Consider the following 9,271-nt stretch of genomic DNA (forward strand, 5'->3'; position numbering starts at 1 on the left):
GAAGGCCATGGAAGAAAGAGGGGAGGAGCACCAGAGGGAGGCGATGGGCAGGCAAGGAGATAAAGTGAGAGGGGGAAAGGGGATGGTGAATGGTGAAGTGGGGTGGGGGGAGCTTTACCAGAAGTTTAAGAACTCGATGCTTATGCCATCAGGTTGGAGGCTACCCAGACAGAATATAAGGTGTTGCTCCTTCAACCCGAGTGTGGCCTCGTCATGACAGTAGAGGAGGACATGGAATGAAATATGAGAATGGAAATGGGAAGTTGAATTAAAATAAGTGGCCACTGGGAGATCCTGCTTCTTCTGGTGAATGTAGGTGCTCGGTGACCAATCTATGTCAGGTCTTCTCATTGCTGCCATCACCAATGTAGTACAGGAGACTATAGTCCCGCAGCCCCAGGATCAGGAGCAGTTATACATACTTAGATAATAAATTTACTTTAAACTCCAAGGGGAAAAGTAATGTCCAGATAAAGATGTGTCTATGCATTACCAAAGGTCTAAATGGACCATTTCAGTATAAGAAATATACATATTCAAGGAGTATATTATGAATAACCATGTGGAAATAATATTTAGCACTGCTAAATGACAGCTTATGATGATTGAAATATTGGTAGAAATGTGAAGGCAAAGCGTTTCCAAAACTAAGAGGAATTTTCAAAGTTGATTTATTATCAACGTACATATATGTCACCGTGTATTACCTCCAAACTCATTTTCTTGAGAATCACTTTCATTAAGTATTTGGGGCAGCACAACAGCATAGCAGTTAGCGTAACAGTATTACATCACAGGTGACCCAGGTACATTTCTGCCACTGTCTATAAGGAGTTTGTACATTCTCCCCATGTCATCATGGGTTTCCTCCCACAGTCCAAAGATGTACGGGTTAGTGAGTTGATTGGTCACATGGGTGTAATTGGGCAGCATGGGTTAATTGGGCCAGAATGGTCTGTTACTAGGCTATATCTCTAAGTAAAAAAAATTAAAAAGTAGACCATCTAATATACTGTAATTACTTAATACTTTGATTCTTCTATGGCTTGGACCCATCGAACTATGCTTCAGGCTTGCTTCACGGAGGTTAAAAAAATTGTTAAAAAAGGTTAAAAAAGGTTTTGTTCATTAGAAACAATGATCTGAAGGTAAAGATAAGGCAACTGGGGCCCTGGCAACTGTAGCTAGGTGTAAATTGTCTATGGGTTTTGTTTGCTCTGGCCCCCTTCTTACATTTTCCTTGTTGCACTCCGAACTCACACAAAATGCTGGAGGAACTCAGCAGGTCAGTCAGCATCTGTGAGGGGAATAAACAGTTGATGTTTTGGGACAAGACTCTTCATCAAGACTAGAAATGAAGGTGGCAGAAGCTAGAATAAAGATGATGGGGGGAGGGGGAGGAGTACAGGCTGCCAGGTGATAGGTGAAGCCAGGTGAGGGGGAAATGAAGTGTGAAACTGGGAGGCGATAGGTGGAAGAGGTAAAGGGCTGAAGGAGGAGGAATCCGAGGGGAGAGGACAATCGGTTATGGAAGAAAGGAGGAGGAGGGGGTCCAGAGGGTTGTGATGGACAGGTAAATAGACTGGGGAATGAAATAAAGTGGGGAGTAGTTATTGGAAGTTGGAGTAAATGATGATCATGCTATCAGGTTAGAGGCTACATGGAAGGAATATGAGGCATTTCTCTTCCAACCTGAATTTGGCCTCATCGATGCAGTAGAGGAGGCTATGGACAGACATATTGATATGGAAATTTGTAGTCAAATTGGAATGGGTAGCCGCCAGGAGATCCTCCCTTTTGTAGTGGGCAGAGCAAAAGTGCTCACCAAAGCAGTCTCAAGGTCTGCATTGGGTTTCACTAATGTAGAGGAGGACATTCTAGGAGCAGCAGACGCAATAAGTTACCCCAACCAACCACTACAATGGTTTTTAATTTACTGCTAAGTTCAGAGACTGTTTAAAGGTGGCAGATGTGTCCTGGCCAACCAAGTTCATCCAGTGGAGGAACAAATAAAATCCAGCACTCGTAGCGAACACTGATGCACTCCCACTCTGTAAATGAAAGCACGTTGGGTCAACCCACTGCCTCCTTGGCGAACTCCAGTAATGCACCCATCTAAATGCTCGCAGTGTGGCACGTGGCCAAGTGGTTAAGGTGTTGGACTAGCGATCTGAAGGTCGTGAGTTTGAGCCCCAGCCAGGGTAGCGTGTGTGTCCTTGAGCAAGGCACTTAACCACACATTGCTCCAGTCCACCCAGCTGAAGATGGGTACCGGCAAAAATGCTGGGGGTTAACCTCATGATAGACTGGCATCCTATCCGGGGGAGAGTTTCGTATTCTCAGTCGCTTCATGCCACGGAAACCGGAAATAAGCACCGGCCTGATGAGCCAATATGGCTCGGGACAGACTTTAACTTAAATGCTCGCAAGTTCAGTGGCAGTTTAGAGATGGACATTAGATGTACTGCTGCTGTGGAGCAGAAATGCAGAATCTTCGAGAGAAGGCACAAAATTAAAAAGAGGAGAGAGATTTAAAGAGGGTAACTTGATAGAGGTGTACAAGATGATAAGAGGCATAGATTGAGTGGATAGCCAGAGACTTTTCCCATTGAGGGAATGATAATATAATGGTGACATACTTTTAAGGTGATTGAAGGAAAATATAGGGAGGAAGGGGATGTCAGAGGTAAGTTCATTACCAAGAGGGTGGTGTGTAAGTAAAACATCCTGCCAGGAATGGTGGTAGAAGCAGATATAGAAGGGGCATTAGAAACTCAGTCACATTGATGATTAAAAAAATGGAGCATGTGGGAGGGAAAGATTAGATTGACCTTAGGTTAAAAGATCAGCACAACAAAGTGGGCTGAAGGGTGCTGTAATGGTCTATGTCCAATCCAACATGATCAATCCATCATTAGAGTTGATAAGCCCAATGGCCCTAACAGTCGATTTATGGAAAGGAATAAAACAGTTAACATTTAAGGCTGAGACCCTTCATTAATGTCAACTGTTTATTTCTCTCTGTAGGTGCTGCCTGACCAGCTGAGTTCTTCCAACGTTTTATATTTAATTTATATTGTATTAAATTTCATAACAAGATACACAGCTCTGCACTTAAATAGCCCAACCACAGGTCAACGTGAAGGGTTTGTTGATTTATTTAGAGATACAGCATGGAAGAGGACCTTCTGGCCCCAACAAGCTGTGCTCTCCAGTAACCCACCTAGTTAACCCTGCCCTAATCACAGGACAATTTACAATGACCAATTAACCTACTAACTGGTAAATCTTCAGAATGTGGGAGGAAACCAGAGCACCCGGAGGAATCCCACATGGTCATGGGAAGAACGTACAAATTCTTTACAGACCATGTCAGAACTGACCTCTGGACTCCAATGCCTTGAGCTGTAATAGTGTTGCATTAGCCACTACACCCATGAGCCACATCCATGTGCCTATCTAAGAGTCTCTTAAATGCCCCTAAAGTATCTGCCTCTGCCACCAGCCCTGGCATTACGATCAAAACCCATCAGTCTCTGAAAACAAACTTACCTCAGACATTCCCTCCTATACACTCCTCCGATCACCTTAACGTTATGCCCCCTCATATTGGTCATGTCATAGGGGGAAAGTCTATGGCTGTCCCTTCGATCTATGCTTCTCATCATACTGTACAGCTTTGTGACTGTGGACCATCCAGACAGATCACGCTACACACGAGTAGAGTGAGGCAGCAAAAAGGGAAGACAGAGAGCAGAATATTGTGCTCTAGAGAAAGTAGGGTTCAGATGGACAGATAAAGTGCAACGGCTACAACAAGGTAATCAGGGAGATCTGGAGTTCACCTTTTAGCATCATGAGTGGTCCTGATAACTGCAAGATGGAAGCCATCCCAGAGTCTGGTTTTTATGATGTGCTTTGTGTGATAAATATTTTCCAGCACACATAGGTTCTTTCTCAAAATAGTCACAAGGATCTTTTACGTCCTCATGAGAGGGAAGGGGTGGGGGAGTTTAGGTCTAACATCACCTCAGAGAGATTCAAGATAGCTTAATGTTATTTCCTGTACACAAGTGTAAAGGCAAACAAAATAATTGTAACTCTGGATCTGATCCAACACAAAAAAATACAATAAGAGAAGTTACACAATAATAAAATACACAATGAATATAAATACATACTTTAGCTTATATACATAGATTGATTGAATGTCCATAAAGTGACACTAGACACAGGAGTGTCTGTACACAAGGTGACTGACAAGAAATGATAAAGTAATGGTGGTTGGGGGTGTGGAGGGGTGGGCTAGGGGGTGGGGATGTTGATCAGCCTTACTGCTTGGAGAAAGTAACTGTTTCTGAGTCTACGTGTGGCTCCAGGATGACATCCACGCCCCATCAATGCCATGCTGCTCAGGGATTTGTGCTATTATTAACAAGTGACTGTATGTGCTGGGTCATAACTATATGTGCTGTGTGTGACTATATGTGCTGTGTTTTGACTTTGGCCCCAAAGGAAGACTGTTTCATTTAGCCATTTACATGTTATGGGTCGAATGACAATTAAACTTGAACTTAAGTTCAATCAATAAGCATAAGCAAATTATGGCAACAAGGAGGAATTTTAAGTCTTTGGCGATATTAATATTCAACATTGTTTAATGTCATTTCCAGGGCACAAGTGTAAAGGAGAACAAAATAATTGCTACTCCAGATCCATCGCAGCACAAAAAACCTCAAAAATACAGACAATAATAATAAAAATAAAATAAACATAAAACACAAGTTAGCTTATGTAGATAGATTGATCGTGTTCCATAAAGTGATGCTATGCACAGGAGTGTCTGTAAGTAAGGTGACTGACAGGAAATGATAAAGTAGTGGTGGTTGGGGGTGGGTTAGTGGGTGGAGGTATGGATCAGCCTTACTGCTTGGCAAAAGTAACTGTTTTTGAGTCTGGTTCTCCTGGCATAGATGCTACGTAGCCTCCTCCCTGATGGGAGTGGGATAAACAGTCCACAAGCAGGGTGGGTGGGATCCTTCATGATGTTACTAGCCCTTTCCCAGCACCTTTCTGTATTGATAGCTCTGCACCCTCCCAGTGCCACATTAGAACATCAGCCTAGAGGGCAATAAATGTGGTAGGAAATAAAATGCAAGGAATCAGAGACAGCTGCACTTCAGAATCAAAATCAGGTTTAATATCACCAGCATCTGTCGTGAAATTTAGTAACTTTATGGCAGTGGTACACTGAAATTCATGATAAAATAAATACAGAGGGGAAAACTGAATTATATTAAGTATATGCATGTATATTAAATAATTAAAATAAGTAGTGCAAAGAAAAACAATAAAGTAGTGAGGTAGTATTCATAGATTCACTGTCCATTCTGAAATCCGTTGGCAGACGGGAAGAAGTTGTTCCTGAATCGTTGAGTTTGTGTCTTCAGGCTTCTGTACCTCTTTCCTCATGGGAACAGTGAAAAGAGAGCATGTTCCGGGTGGAGGGGATCCTTAATGATGGTTCGTAAGGCACCGAGCCCTGTTTTGGATGTTTACGGAGGCTAGTACAGTACCCATGATAGAGATGACTAATTTTACAAGTTTCTGCCACTTACTTCGATCCTATGCAGTAGCCTCCACCCATACCAAACGGCGATGTAGCCAGTAAGGTCTTTTCCACGGTACAGTTGTACACGTTTTCCGAGTGTTTAGCTGACAAACCAAATCTCCCCAAACTCTTCATAAAATATAGCCGTTGTCTTGCCTTCCATATTTATGTCCAGGTTAGGTCCTCAGAGATACTGACACCTAGGAACTTAAAGTTTCTCACTCTCTCCACTTGTGATCTTTGTGTTCCCTCGTTTGACCTTAGAGAAGGATATTGGCAAAACACTGACAGATGGGATTAGCCCAACTGGCACCTTGACTAGCATATTTGAGTTGGGCCGAAGGGCTGGTTTCCATTTTGTACAACTGTTTTAAGCGGAACATTTGATCTACTGCATTCTCAAGTGGGCAAAACCTAAATGTATTTTAAGTGAAATAAATTACGAAGTAAGTTTTTTTTAAAAAATCCAGAAACTCTCCCAGGTGACAAACCTGAGCCAAAAATAATCTCGACATTCCAGAAAGCGATTAAAATGGAAGTGGCTTCCTCATCCCAGAATCGGAATCAGGTTTATTATCACTGACATAGATGGTGAAACGCGTTGTTCAGCGGCGGCGGCACAAGCTCCAGGAATAACATGGCCCATCGTGACCCTCCCCCTCTGCATTCGCTATGCGTTTTGCCTCAACCGGATTCCTCTCGGGTTTGAGTTTAAAATCCCGGCAATTTGCGGTCTGCACTGTCGGAGGTTCCGTACTCGAGATTGCGGGGCGCGGGGGGAGGGGACACCAGCACCTTTTCCAGAACCAGTTAAAGCGAATTTACAGAATACTCTTGAAGTGCTGAAAGGGTCAGGGGGCACGTTATTAGCAACAATAGCGAATACCGAGATTAGACTGTCAGCTCCCGATGCCAGCTTGCCCACTAAAAAAAAAACAGATCACATTGAATTCTGGTTTCTGGAGGCAGGGGCAGACTGCGCTTCGCATTTGATGTGCAACACGCGTCTGTTTGAAGGCGATTTAGTCTAGAATTCCTCTGCGCACACTCCAGGTTCCAGGGGCTGATCAATACCCCCGCCCACTAACCCACCCAGCTCAACCCCCAACACCATTCCTTCATCATTTCTTGTCAGAGTCACTGTGTACAGACATTCCTGTGCTTAGTGTCACTATTTACACACTGTCTTGTGCATTTATATTTATTGTGTGCTGCTGCTAAATGTTTTTGGGCTGCATCGGATCCGGAGTGACAACGATTTCGTTCCCTTTTGCACTGGAAATTACATTAAACAATCTTGAATCTTGATTATTTTGGACTTCACGCCGGGTATCCCGGCCAATATTAACTTTTCCAGCGTTAACCCTCTCCCCCGCCGCCAAACACACACAATAAGGATCTCGTTGCTGTTAGTGGGAGCGCTGACAATTTGCCGGCGGAGTTCCCAGCTGCATGATAGGGAATAACCTTAAAGAGGTGCTTCAAATCCTGTAAACAGCTGTTAGAATCATTAAAGTAATTATTTTATTACTCTGTTAGAGTAACAACCTATTGGCGTTAAAAAAAATCACTTCAGACTCCCTGAGAAGGTGAATGTCCCCGCTCCGGGGTAAGGGAACAAAGACAGAGAGGCTGCTTCGCTGGTCGGATACTCTGAGCGCTCCTGTCAAAGTGGCGAGGGGAAATCCGAAAAATTGTTTTTTTTTGGGCGGAACAACCTTTAATGTTGGATGTTTCACATGTAGGTGGAGAAGGCGAGTGTCACCTCTCGCCCACCGGTCTGGCCGATTTACAACCGCCGTCCTATTGGCCAGAAGGGACAAGTGTACCACCAAGGGTATTAAAATACGTACATTTCCAAGACTTTAAAACTAGATCAAGTTACTTTTTTTTCCATACACGCGATACTGCAGATGCTGGAAATCCAGGGCAATACACACAGAATACTGGAGGGAGGCAGCAGGTCAGGCAGCATCTATGGAAATGAATAGAGTCGACGTTTCGCGCCGGGATCTGTCCCAAACGTCGACTATTTTATTCCTTTCCATGGATGCTGCCCGGCCTGCTGAGTTCCACCAGCATTTTGTGCATTTCTGATTTTTCACACGTACCCGTGTGTGTGATTTCAATTCTTAATCTACATATTTTCCCCTCGAAACGCAGTTCACCCCATCTCCTTTAGGATTACAGTATTGATTTTTAAAGTTAAACTTGCCTTATACCAAAGGAGTTCCGTTTCTCTCAATTCTGGCGACCGGCGGTAATCCAGAGAGTTGGTTCGACTGAGAGAGCTGTTAAGCCGTTTTCAACCACCACCGATTAGTCTCAATGTCGTTTGGGTAAAATTACGTCTCCCCCGTAGCAAGTTTCCATAAAAGTCCCGTTCGCTCACTGTCTGCCGCATTCCAGGCGATCCGGGACACGGCTTCTTCAGCTGTTAGCTTTTAATAATATACTTACAAGCACGTGGGTCCCTGCCCCCTTCCCTTAACCCCTTCTCACTCGCTGCCGTCGGTGGAAGTCAGGCCCCGGTCGTGTCAGCTTTACTGAAAATGCTTCCCCTGGGGTGACTGTCAGTGGGTCAACCGCGGACACGGGAGGGATGGTACAGTGGTCAGCTCAGGACACCCATTAATGGAGTCTACACAGTACCGAAGCTGGCTTGTCAGCCCATCTAGTCTGTGCTAACCTGTTCTACCAAGTCCCATCGACCTGCACCCCGACCATAGCCTCCCATAACCCTCCCATCCATATACCTATCCAATTTTCTCTTAAATGTTACAACTGATCCCACAACCACCACTTCCGCTGGCAGCACATTCCAGGCTGGTACCACCCTCTGGGTAAAGAAGTTCTCCCTCAGATCTCCCTTAAATATTTCACCTTTCATTTTTAACCTGTGCTCTCTAGCTCTAATCCCGCTCAACCTGAGGTGAAAATGACAGTAGGCAGTCACCCTGTCTAAACCCCACATCACAACTCTATAAGATCTCAATCACTTTCCTGACTTCAGGGAATAAAGTCCTAACCTATTCAACCCTTCCCTATATCTCAGGTCCTCAAGTCCCAGCAATATCGTTGTAAAGTTCCAATGTACATTTCAAGTTTATTGATGTCTTTCCTGTAGGTAGCTGTACATTTATGAAGATCAATGTGCCAAAAACTCTCTTTGCCATACCTACCCTCTGATGCTACCTTCAAGGAATTATGGACCTGTATTCCCAGATCCCTCTGTTCTACCTCACTCCTCAGTGCCCTGCCATTCATCATGGAAGTCCTACCCTGGTTTGTCCTCTTAAAGGGAAACTGCTCACACTGCCTGCATTAAATGCAGTCTCTCATTTTTCAGCCTATTTTCCCATCTGGGAGAGATCACACTGCAAGCTTTGGTAGCCTTCCGAGCTGTCCACTACACCCAGTCACAGCTGTAATATAGGATACATCCATCTTCACATGGAAAACAGAGGCCGTGACCAGGGACTGGAATCAGCTCTTCAGAACAGGACACAGCCCGACACCTCCAGAGATCCTGGTCCATTTGAGGTGTTATCATGCAGAGTTTGTCAGATTCCATTCTCCAGGTTGTCTGATCCCTTCCCACATCCCAAAGACATGCTGGTTGGCGGGCGAATTGGCCTTTGTAAATTGCCCCTAGAGGTG

At 44.4% G+C, this 9,271-nt stretch overlaps 1 protein-coding gene across 5 annotated transcripts in view; it reads right to left on the reverse strand.

Annotated features, from left to right (window-relative positions):
• Positions 1-8,038, reverse strand: part of nexn (nexilin (F actin binding protein)) — a 78,518-nt gene extending 70,480 nt beyond the window's left edge. For 3 of the 5 annotated variants that reach the window (XM_073062572.1, XM_073062568.1, XM_073062570.1), the window contains exon 1: positions 7,827-8,037. The gene's annotated coding sequence lies outside the window, so the exon portion shown is untranslated. Of the gene's footprint in view, positions 1-7,826 lie in introns of all 5 variants that reach the window. The other 2 variants (XM_073062571.1, XM_073062569.1) reach the window with 2 other exon arrangements.
• Between the last annotated feature and the right edge of the window lie 1,233 nt (positions 8,039-9,271).

This window comes from Hemitrygon akajei, chromosome 12 (genome assembly GCF_048418815.1).
Source record: "Hemitrygon akajei chromosome 12, sHemAka1.3, whole genome shotgun sequence".
Taxonomy (NCBI): Eukaryota; Metazoa; Chordata; class Chondrichthyes; order Myliobatiformes; family Dasyatidae; genus Hemitrygon; species Hemitrygon akajei.